The sequence below is a fragment of the Eulemur rufifrons genome, chromosome 8 (genome assembly GCF_041146395.1).
Source record: "Eulemur rufifrons isolate Redbay chromosome 8, OSU_ERuf_1, whole genome shotgun sequence".
Taxonomy (NCBI): domain Eukaryota; kingdom Metazoa; phylum Chordata; class Mammalia; order Primates; family Lemuridae; genus Eulemur; species Eulemur rufifrons.
Genome location: NC_090990.1, coordinates 118,804,419 through 118,816,886, shown reverse-complemented (window position 1 = coordinate 118,816,886; position 12,468 = coordinate 118,804,419). Strand labels below are relative to the sequence as shown.

General features: G+C 38.8%; 1 pseudogene; it reads right to left on the bottom strand.

Annotated features, from left to right (window-relative positions):
- Positions 1-4,004: 4,004 nt before the first annotated feature.
- LOC138390193 (bcl-2-like protein 2 pseudogene) lies at positions 4,005-4,585 on the bottom strand (annotated as a pseudogene).
- Between the last annotated feature and the right edge of the window lie 7,883 nt (positions 4,586-12,468).

The following is a 12,468-nucleotide window of genomic DNA, read 5'->3' as shown; positions in this document are numbered from 1 at the left end:
CAAAAAATGTGTGCTATTATGTTCAGATCTTATGTAACTATGTAACCTTTTGTTTTATTATCTTTATGTATTAGAATTCATTGTTTTGCGTGGTTTATGATTTGTTTATATGGTTTTATATTTAACAAATGTTGTGCTTGCCACTGTTGTATCCATGTCAGTCCTGGGTTCCCTAGTGTTATGGTCTGAGATGTGAAAAATGCCCATCTAAAGACCGAATTGAGCCAAATTAGGAGTCTTTATTAGCTGGCCAGTGGCCACCCCCGTTCTGGGAAAGTCCAGACACAGAGAATGGCCCTGATCTTAAAGTGGGCAGGGGTTATATACCTTTACCACTAACAATATTAACAATACACATACAGCTCAGAAAATGTTGTTTCCAATAATTTATAAGCAAACAACCTTACAGAAGCAGATAGCATCAGTTAAATCAAGGAACATTTTTTTGAGGAACATCTAAGAAACATTTTTCCAAGGAACAGTACAATGTAACTATACACACCTAGTGATTTTAAACAATCACTTACAAGTTAATCAGTTTAATTTTTTTTTGTTGCTGTTATTTATGTATTTTTCTCTCAGCTCATAGGTCATGGGCCTATGAATCACACAGCAGCAGTGAGCCTGTACACAAGATGGCTTCACTGTAGTTCACAGAGCTATAGTGATTACTGTGCCTCATCACATTCCCCACTGGTTTTCACGTGAAATCAAATCTTTGATTTATTTCCACACATATGGTGATAATGGGTGCGCAATACCATGAGCTTAACACTTTGTATTTTTTTTTCGTATGTACACCGACAGGTAACTTAGAACACACGGACCCACTAACAGGGTTAGGGGAAACAAAACTAAAGGTTCTGCTAAAGACAATGAGAGAGTTATAAATATGTTGACAGTGAGTTTGGATGATCATAAGTTTGACAGCTCGAACTCTTTGTATAGTAAAACAGACTTCTGGGTCCCGATAGTCCCCTGTTGTGGAATACAGCCAGAAGCCCCAAGTTTTTGCTGAGGCCCAATCCTGAGTTTGCCAATGGGTGATTGTGACAGACACGGGATTACATGAATTTAAAGTGTCACATCCGGGTTGCTTACACACTAGTTGGATGTCTGGATCTTTATTTTTCCAAGAAGCCAGTGTCTCACAACCCCACTTGGCACAATAGTAATGGCCTTCTGCTTGGCAATGTGGGGGCCCAGTGGAGGGGTAAGCGTAATATTGGAGGCTTCGGATTCTCCGCCCCATCTGTAAAGAGTTATATCCAAACAACTGACAAAGGTCAAAATGAAGAACTGGCTGTGATATGGTAGAATTGTGAGTCACCATAATTCCATCAACCGTTCCGGTGAGTACCCAGGTATAGTTTACAGGTTGATGTGGTGATCCCACAGTCCCATGAATCACAAAGAACCAATAGATGTACGAGATAGTCTTATGTTTAGAGGATCTCCGGATGGCTGGATGCTCCATGTCTCAGGCTGCTGCTCTGGTGAGGCCTTCTCGACTTGGGAGTGATGAATCCAATGACACTTGCCGGCGTCTTTAACAGCCGTGGGTGTAGAAAGGATTACTGGCAGTGGTCCAGTCCACCTTGCTTCCAAGGTCACTGGTTGCAATTTCTTGATCCACACAAGGTCCCTGGGCTGCACCTGGAATATAGTTTGCTTAGGAGGAAGGTTAGAAGGCCCAGGGTGGGCTGCCTTTATCATTTCGTGGTTGTGTTTCATGCTTGACTGGAGAGCCTGTAGGGATATAAGAAGTACCGAGTCCCCTAGTTCTGTGACCCGTTTCTCCCCTAATTTGGGGATGAGCGGGGGAGGTCGGCCAAACATAATTTTATAGGGTGTCAGTCCTTTTACATAAGGGGTACATCTAGATCTTAGTAGGGCAAAAGGAAGGAGGCTCACCCAGTTTTTGCCAGTCTCTAAACTTAGTTTATTTAGTGTTTTTATTAAAGTCTTATTTTTTTTTTTATCTGCCCTGAACTCTGAGGCCTATAGACACAATGTAATTTCCAATTAATTTTTAGCATCTGGGCAAAAAATTGAGTTGTTCTGGCGATAAACGCCGGGCCATTGTTGGACCCCAATGCTAATGGGAGGCCAAATCTGGGGACAATTTCAGTCACTAACTTTTTTATAACTATTTGTGCTGTCTCTGACTTGGTAGGAAAAGCTTTTGTCCATCCATAAAAAGTGTCGAGGAACACAAGCAAATACCGGTATTCATAGTTACCTGGTTTCACTTCAGTGAAGTCCGCTTCCCATTGTTCTCCTGGGGCTTGGCCCCGTAACCTAGTTCCTAGGGGAAGATTAATGCCGTTACCCAGATTTACCTGAGCACAGGTGAGGCATCTTGCCATTACTTGCCGAACCATCCGATGAAGCTGGGGGATATAGTAGTCTTTTTGAAGAAGCTCAGTCATATTTGTGCGTCCAAGGTGAGTGCTTTGATGAATCTGTTTAATTAAGTTTCGTCCCAGGCACTCAGGGACCAAGACCCTGTTATCTGGGAGAATTTCCCAATCTATTGCATCAGTTCTAGTCTTTAGAGTTTTTTTCAATTTTAACTTCTTCTTCCGTGTAGCTTGGAGAACGTGGTAAGAGCTGTTCTGGCAAGACAGGGAGAATCTGGAGGGGCCCCACTGGTTTTTGTGTGACGTCTTTGGCTGTTGTGTCAGCAAAAGCATTTTCCCATGCCACTGGGGAATCAGTAGTTTGATGCCCCTTACAATGGATAATAGTTACCTTTTTTGGTAACCAGATGGCTTTTAATAGGGCCAATAATTCAAGTTTATTTTTTATCTCTTTGCCTTTTGAGGTTAAGAGGTTCCGTTCTCGATAGAGTGCTCCATGCACGTTAGCTGTAGCAAAGGCATGTCTACTATCGGTGTAGATATTAACAGTCTTATCCCTTCCCCACCTCAGGGCTTGGGTCAAGGCTATAAGTTCTGCTCTCTGGGCTGAAGTCCCATGTCCCAAAGCTTGTGCCCAGATAACCCAGTCAGCAGTGACCACAGCTGTCCCTGCATACCTGACTCCTTCAGACACGTAGCTGTTTCCATCCGTGTATAATTTTTTATCAGGGTCTGGCTATGGCTGATCAGTAAGATCTGCTCTCAGATTGGCTAGTGACTCTAATATCTCATGGCAGTTATGCGGTGGCTCTGTCGGTTCATCATCCGGCAGCAGAGTGGCAGGGTTAAGAGCAGTTGTCTTCAGGAAGCAAATCCTGGGGGGAATCTAGCAACAGCACTTGGTTATATATGAATTGGAAAGCCATTTTTCTTCAAGTGGACTTTTTAGAGCCTCTACTGAGTGAGGGGTTATGATACACAAGTCTTGCCCCAAAGTGAGCTTAGAGGCTTTTTTTGCCAGGACGGCTGTCGCAGCAATGGCCCACAAGCAGTCTGGCCAGCCAGATACTACAGGTCCAAACTGTTAGACAAGTATGCAACTGGTCTGTTTTCTTCTGGGCAATTTTATTAACTCAGACAGCATTTTTTTAATCTCTCTACTTTCTGTAGCTTTTTCTAATATCAGGGGCCGACGAAGTGGGAAAAGGTATATTAATGGCATGTCTATTTTCTGGTGCCTCTGGGTCTATGGGAGCATACAGGCGGTAAGCTTTAAAAAGGCATTCTACGAACACCATCGGAGACGCCTTAGGTCTCTGTATGATTTTGCTTACCTTAGACAAATTAGTTGGCCTGTTAGCTGCAGCCTGTATGTCCCCGAGCAGAGTCTGGTGATACCGATCGAGAGCCCCCTTACCTTGCTCCTTGTTTGGGTCCCACTTTGAGCGCGCAGAGAGGAGACATGTTGTATATAACCAGGATCTGTGGAGTTGCCCATCAGGGCCGGGATTTGTCTTAACAGCTTTTCTGTGTATATGTTTTTTATATATCATCTTTTTTGTCTATCCCTGTTTTACGCCTGTCTAAATATTTACTCTATTTTAAGGGCCATACCTAGCCCCACCTGGTCCTGGAACTATTTTACTTGCTAGCGAAGAAGGCCCCTATAGTTAACAGGGTCCCCAGTGCTATGGCCCCCATCAGCATTGTTTTTACTGATGCCCAGTTTTTCTCTCTTAGACGCCGTGCCTCCTCCAGGGCCATGTCCCTATAGAGAGCTGTGAACTCTGCCCAGCCTCCACTGCTGTGGATCCATCGGCCAGCCGTGTCTCTAGGTAGGCCACCATCCACTCCTGCACTTGTCCCACTAGTGGCTCTATCTCCCTGTTGACACTCTCAGCACATAGTGCAGCCCCAAAGACAAAGAAGGCCACAAGGTGGCCCCAATTGGGCCCCCCCTGGAAAAGCTCATTGGCAACCTGGGTGAAGCACTGCTGGGCTGAGCTGGGGGTCACATGCAGCTGAGCCACCAGACCAGAGAAAGTATGCTGGAAGTGGGTCTCGAACTCATCTCCAGCTGCCTGCATGGCTCGGTGCAGTGGGTCAGCTGCTGGGCCCTTCTCTGGGCCAGTTTTACAGACATAACCCTTCTGTCTCAGCTTATAGCCTATAAAGTCTGCCACCAAAGCTCGTGTGTCTGGGGCTGAGGCTGGGGTCGTCATGTATATAAATGAATGGGTATAAATAAAAAGCATACAAATGATCACCCTGAAAGTTTCTGGAAGTTTTTTAAAAAAAGCATTAAGTGGCGTGCAATTCTCACATGACCCTGATTGACCCATTTTGAGGAAAAAAGGGAATAATCTTTAGATCTCAGGAATCCTTGGTCCCAGCCCGTCACCTGGTGACTGCCTTACAGAGGCCAGGAACCTGATCCCGTGTTTCTGAAAAACAAGGACTATCGAGAGCAAAAGTGTAAACAGGGTAACCGAGAAAGAGTTTTAAAAAGGAGGACCGAGCCTATCATAGTCTAGTATAGCAGCATCAACAGAACCTGCTCCATTTTCTTAGGAGCTATGTCATAAAGTCCTATACCAAACACCAGGGCCAAAAAACCTGGTAGCAAGTAGACTAAACCTATCATGAAAAAAGTAAAATCAAGGAAAGGCTAAAGGAAGCCACAGAATTCACGGCGGTACCAGAGCAGGTGTCGGCAGCTTCCGGAGACTCCTCAAGAACACTCGCCCGTACTTGGTGGACAGTAGTTGCTGTCGAGAAACCAACAAAGGCACTCCTTGACCCTGTTCTGTGGTTAATAAATATAACCGGCAATCTGGGCAATCAGCTGGGCTAAAAGAACACCAGTGACTCAGCGCCGGAGCGGGAGGTGGTTCCCCCCTTGGATAGAGGGCAGTTTCTACAGTGAATTCTTTATAACCCATAGGTAACAGACTGGAACGGCAACAGACAGAAGGAGAAATTAGTAGATTTACTGGCTAGGAGGAGGAGGAGACAAATGAGAGTTGTTGCCAGGTGAAACAGGTGCCCACGAGGCAGCAACCGGCAAAATTCTTTTGTTTTTCATAGTTACTTTTTGTTACAATAAGAGCAACACTTTATCAGGTTTCAGTTTAAACTTATCTGGCACAGGGATTTTGAGCACAATTTGCTGTACACTCTTTTATGCTATAAAGTTTTTACAATGACAAGACGCAGAGACACAGAGACAGATTTTCACATAGGGTGGGGTGTACTTTCAGGTGTCCGCCTGGCTGCTCCCCTCGCAGAGATTTAGGCGTATCTTGGCTGAAGGTGCTCCCGTATAAAGCCCGGGCAGGTCACCACCCTTTCCAGAGGGAGAGTCACCGTTATGCCATACGACATTGCCACAGAAACGCAGGTTAGGACCCACTGAAACCCTGTAGCTATTCAGCTGTGGAGCTATAACATTCTCACATCTCTCATCCAGGTGACAGTCAGGAGGGGAGACAAGACAGTAACACTATTTGTGGTTGCGTTGCTCAGATGGAGGTGGCACTATAAAAGCAACATGTACTAGTATCTAGACAACAATTAACATACAACAAATCAACAATGAGCATTCAAACCAACATGAAACAAAATCCTAAAGTTTCCGGAAAAACCAAGCTATCCGGCAGGGTGCCAAATAGTTGCTGACTTGGCCTCACGGCCAAAACAGAGTTCCAAGCCCAAAAACAATGACCAAAACCCCGAGTGACATCTCACTCCATCGGGCTTGTTCCTGGGATCTTAGCTGTGTCCAGCTTTCCCAAGGAACACCAAAATGGGCCCACCAAAGACAGACAAACCAAACACTCACCAGTGTAAGTCCAGAAGACTGGTTCAAGGAAATTGGTTAATTTTGAGGTGTTGGTGGCTGGAGCGTGGTCTGGCCATTGCCTGGGGCTGAGGAACGTCTCTCAGGAGCTCTCCCCTAGGCTAGGCACTGGACCCCACACCAGGTTCCAGGCACCAGTGGTCACCAAGCGCCCTGTGTTAGGGCCATCTTGCTGGGGCCTCCAAATTTTATGGTCTGAGATGCGAGAAATGACCACCTAAAGACCAAATTGAGCCAAATTAGGAGTCTTTATTAGCTGGCCAGCGACCACCCCCGTTCTGGGAAAGTCCAGACACAGAGAATGGCCCCGATCTTAAAGTGGGCAAGGGTTATATACCTTTACCACTAACAATACTAACAATACACATACAGCTCAGAACATGTTGTTTACAATAATTTATAAGCAAGCAACCTTACAGAAGCGGATAGCATCAGTTAAATCAAGGAACATTTTTTTGAGGGACATCTAAGGAACAGTACAATGTAACTATATACACCTAGTGATTTTAAACAATCACTTACAAGTTAATCACTTTATTTATTTATTTATTTTTGTTGTTATTTATGTATTTTTCTCTCAGCTCATAGGTCATGGCCTATGAATCACACAACAGCAGTGAGCCTGTACACAAGATGGCTTCACTATGGCTCACAGAGCTATAGTGATTACTGTGCCTCATCACACCTAGGTTGTTGAAATTTCTGTAAAGTATGATTTTGAGTCTATTATTTTTGTAGTGCTAAAGATTTGACATTCCTGGAATATCTTCTTTGTGAACTCCTAAGATTGCACTTTCTCTAACAATAAGACTTATAAATTGTGTGTAACTTAAATCCTAGAGTGTTAATAACTCATTGCTAAATTATATAATAAAGAATTTTCCCATGACTCTCCTTTCTGAATTTTGGAATTTTTGACTTCAGCTATGATCTAAAAAGAGTTTTAAAGGTATCACCATCATCATTACAAGAAAAAGCTGGATGAACCAAAAATCAATGATTTCTTTTAGATCCATTAGAGAACTGAGTTGTTATGAAAAATTGTCACTTTGAAATATAAAGAAACCACTTTGAAATATTTGTGGTACATTCAATATATCCTCAATTCTAGAATGCACTACAAGTGTATAGAAAAATGATAAATAGCCCTCCTAATCTGTAAAGTGAGCACAATAGCACCAATTTATCAGGAGGGTTGTTAGGATTAAAATGAGATAATATATGAGTAGCTCTGGGTGGAGTAACTAACAATGTGGAACTGATTGGTAACACAGACTGTTGCTGTTGTTACTGGTTCATTGTTGATATTTTATGTATTTTGAGAATAGTAAGTAGCTTTTTTAAAAAATGGAGAATAGATACTGATTATATTATGATAATGCTTCATTATATAGATGAGCAGGAAACCGAGATGAGTAGTCCACTCAAGATGTCATAGTGAGATAAAATTGTATGTCTCTTTCATTGTATTGTCCAAACTATCAAAAATAATTTTTAAAATAATTATATTAATTAATTAAATTAATATTAGACACATTACTACTAACATCTTTCATGAGCTTCCATTTTTATCTCACAAGACTAATTTTATTTTGTAGAATTACAAATAACACGAAAACATTTAAAAATCAGAGCACAGTTTGCTGGTGCTTGGTTAGATAGTCATAATAATTTCAATCTGGCCTTGAAAAAGTAAAATCAAAATAGGCAACTTTATTTGGTAAACTATCAAATTACACCTTTCCTAATTACAGCTATGGCACATACCGTTCTCATTTTTACTAATCAGTGATCAAGCAAGCAAAAGAATTTCATTTATGTCACTTGATAGAGCCATATACGCCAAATAGGCTTTGCCCTAATGTTAACAGAAGAACCATAAAGAGATTTATGGCTCTGAAATCGACCAGAGTGTGGCCCTTCTGCTGCAGTAGATTCTAAACCAATTTTAAACAAGACTTGCCCCCAAATTTCTGTCCTCTTAAAGAAATTCGTTAGTCTAAATTTTCAAGTGCAGACTCATTTTAGAGATGATAGTTATGTCCAGCTTGCCCTTATTGTTTGCTACTTAAATCTTACTAATCAATAATGAAAGATACTTTCTCTTAGTAATAGAAATATTTTAAAGGCAACTTGGCCTCTCATTAACACTAAAGTATAAAAAAGAGTAAAATGAGTTAATATAGCATCAAGAATGGGAGGTGGCTCCACGTCAAATTCATATAGACCAAGTAACTTTATGGGACTATTTTTTATAACTATATTTGGTTAAAAATACTTAGCCAGAAGCAAACAGACTTCTTTTCCTCTTTTATCCACTCATTGAACTCTGTTAAAATGCCATGAGTTGAAATTCTGGTTTCTAAATAGAAATTCTAGACTCCAGAATTAATAGGCAGTTTATTTTTATAATTTTTTCAAATGTACATTGTATACTATTCAACTGGGATTTAACACTAGTGGAAAGAATGAATATAAATATTAGTTGATGTCTATATTCTCTTTTCACTTCAACTAAGTGCTTGCAAGAAAAATTTAAAAATAACAACATTTACTGTTTGCATGCTTTTGTTTTATTTCACCTAGTAATAAATATTATCACTAGTATAATATTAAAATCAGGATAAAAGTGATAACAAAATAGAAACTATTGAGCAATTTTTAAGGAGTAGGTAACCATGTTAAAGATACCACTTAATTATCTCAATGTTCAAAATATCTTGTTTAAATATTTTGGAAATGAGGCATAAAGAATTTGTTGAATGCAAGCCAAGTCACACATTAAGAAGTAGGGCCAGAAGTTACATTTTTATTCTACTCTTTGGCATCTGTATTAGTCAGTATTCTCTAGAGAAACAGGCAGCCTGGCAAGCTGAAAATTCAGGCAGAGTTAGCATTGCAGTCTTGAGTCTGAATTCTGCTGAGCAGCAGACTAGAAAATCAGGAAGAAAAATTCCCATGATGCAGTCTTGGGGCAGAAGTTTTTCCTCATCAGGAAACCTCAATCTTTGCTTTTAAGGCCTTCAACTCATGGGATGGGGCCCACTCAAATTATGGAAAGGAAAATGCTTTGCTTAATATCAACTGACTGTAAATATTAATCACATGTAAAAAATATCTCAGTAGTAACTAGTCTAGAATTTGACCAAATAACTACCTACAATAGTCTAGCCAAGATGACACATAAAGTTAATCTTCATAGCGTGATAGAATAATAACAGTGTTGGCTATATTAGTAGAGAAGCTCAGATACCCGAAATCTCTGCCAGGGTATCACAGGACATACCATTACAGAACATGACTATCATAGGGCATGCCATCGTATTTTGAACTACAGTCATGGAAATAAAAACAGTACATCTAAAATAACTTTTAAAAGTATGTTACACGATACCTGTATAGTGAAACACTATATGTTAGCTACATTAACTTACAGAGGAAAATCCCCCTGACAAATGAGGATACACAGAGATAGTACCTGAGACCCTGTTAGGTAGATAGTGAGGGATTCTGGGTCTCCTAGGAATGAAAGTGGGTGCCATGCAATTCACCCCTCCCCACAAATGGGCTTTCAGAGAGGATCATGGGAGATCTGCATGCATAGTAAGACTCAGGTTGTCTAACTCCCAACTGTCCAAAGTGGTTCTATGGTGATATCTGAATGACGAGGAAGCTCCCAATTCAGGCACTATATAAAATAAGACCCAGATCATGACCTAAGGCTTTTTCTCTCTCTCTTTTTGCTATGACAAGTTGTGTGGTTGTCATCTGTGGCTTACATATCTCACTCAGTAAACCTATATCTTGCTCTTGCTCTATAATCCTATCTTTGTCTCCTCAATAAATCTCATTTTCGTGCTTGACTTACTTTGGTGTGTCTAGTCATTTTCGGTGGTGAGCACACCAAGAACCAACATTTCAGACTGCCACCAGACCATCCTAAAAAGAAAAAGAGAGGGGGAAGAGAAAGAAAGAAAGAAAGACAGACAGAGGGAGGGAGCGATATATTTATCACAGCACTACTCAGAATAATGAGTCATGTCAAAAACTTTATGTGATTATACTTATAAAAATATTATTGGCATACAATGCTTCACCAGTACATATTATATAATATCTCATGTGTCTGTATACATATATATGATATAGATTGCCTATAAGAATATTTTAAAATCATGCATTTTATTATATAAGTATATCTTGACCAGTTTGCATAATTTTTATTTCCTTGAACTATATGTTTTAGTTAATATGCCACCCTTTTAAATTACTTTTCTTAAGGTTCAGCTATGTTCAACTCTTAATTCATTTTTATAATAAAATGATTAATGTTTTCTTATTTTTCTACATGTATTTTCTCCTTTCCCCTGAAATTAACCAGTTCATTATTATAAAGTATAAATTCTTTATATCAAAAAGAATTTTACTGTCCCTGAATTTTTGGTGAATTTTATTGACTTATACATTCTGAAAATTTAGAAGAATACTGAACACATGGCTAAACATATTAAATATAAATAAATTTGGAAAATGATAAAAGCAGAGTGATTTTACAACTTATCATTACACTTTATACCCTTTACAAAAGATGCATATATTACATTACAACACAATGTTGCATACAAAGAGAAATATAAAATTGCTTAGTTATTACTATCGGATTAGTATTAATATGTCACTTTAGAATGTGGCTAGATACATGACATCACACACTCAGTTTAATAACAAACCTCAGAAGTCACATTTAAATAAGGAATAGTTCCAAATGAGATAAAACATTACCTCCCCTTTGATTATCTTTGATTAGGAAATTGATTTCTTATTAATACATGTGGCAACACTGTAATTTAATAATTTGATTTTGTACTGTAGAAATAATGCTTACATAATAACAATACATAATTCCATTTGTGTTGTGATCAGAATAAAATTTGTAATTTTTAAATGTGAATAATCCTGATGCATGACAAAAGTTTGATTTAACCTTTTTCTTGACAATTTGACATCTTCCCATGTACTGATTAAGTTGGTGAGTTTATATTTCCTTTCTATCTTTTTTATCATTCATAGTCCTGAATGTATCTGAAAGAGACTTTGCCCTTGATGGGTTGTTTACAATTTATTTTAATATTCTTTGGATGAACTGTAATATTATGATAACATTATTAAAAAATGCAGTTCTAAAAAGTGACATTTGGAGAATTAATATAGGCAACAAGAAATATTAATATATTACCATTCTTTTCATATATTATAACCATTTTTAAATGGACTATTTTGCCCTCATGCAACAATTGAAAAGGTCAAATCTCCTAGATAAAGCATTATGAAACAAAGGCTGATTGTAGTTCAAATATTTCTAGGCAACAGGAAATGACATCTTAACATTACAAAGATCAGGTCTTTTAAACAAAGATGAAACATACAGTGAAGGACATTGTGACAAGGCAGCTGGCTTACTATCCTCTGCTAAAACAGTCCTTGACCTCTGCCCTGTTTTGTCAGCAGCCAGATGGTCTGAGAATTATTTTTAAGTATGTGATACCAGATATGGGCCAACAAGGAATACAAGGTTAGAGCAATCATAGCTCTCTATACATGACATTGACCTAAATTAGCAAAAAATACATCTTTCAATCAGCAAAATAATGATTGCCAAAATTGACATAAAGACAGCAAATCAGTTTTTAAATGCATCATCTTCTGGCATCCTATTTGTTTCCAAAATAATGCAACATTTTTATGTTTTAATCACTCTTTTAATGATAATGGCTTAATATCTTGGTGCATATGCAAATTCTCTTGGTCCCTCAAGTGTGGTAATGAAATTTTTTGGTTTTAGAAGTAATGATTATGAAGTCTACCTTTAATAAAATACACAAGAAAATGTGTTTAAATGGGCAGGCATAGCTATACATAATTTTGCTTAATAGATTGAGATTATTTAACTCTCATTAATACATTTGAATTTGTATATTAAAGATTATATGAAGGACAAGTGCAAAAAAGCAATTATCTATGCCCATGCTTTCCAATCTCAAAATACATGAAAATGATTTTATTTTACCCTGTTTCAGTAACATAAACTAAAATAATACTAAAGTCAAGATAATTAGAACCAGGCTTCTTAGAGAAAATAGTCGTCGTTTGCAAGAGAAAATATACTTTAAATTATAGCAGATTTTGGATTTCCTAGTCAATGGAACAGAAGTCAAACTCTGTAAAATAATTTAAGGTTTATTCTGA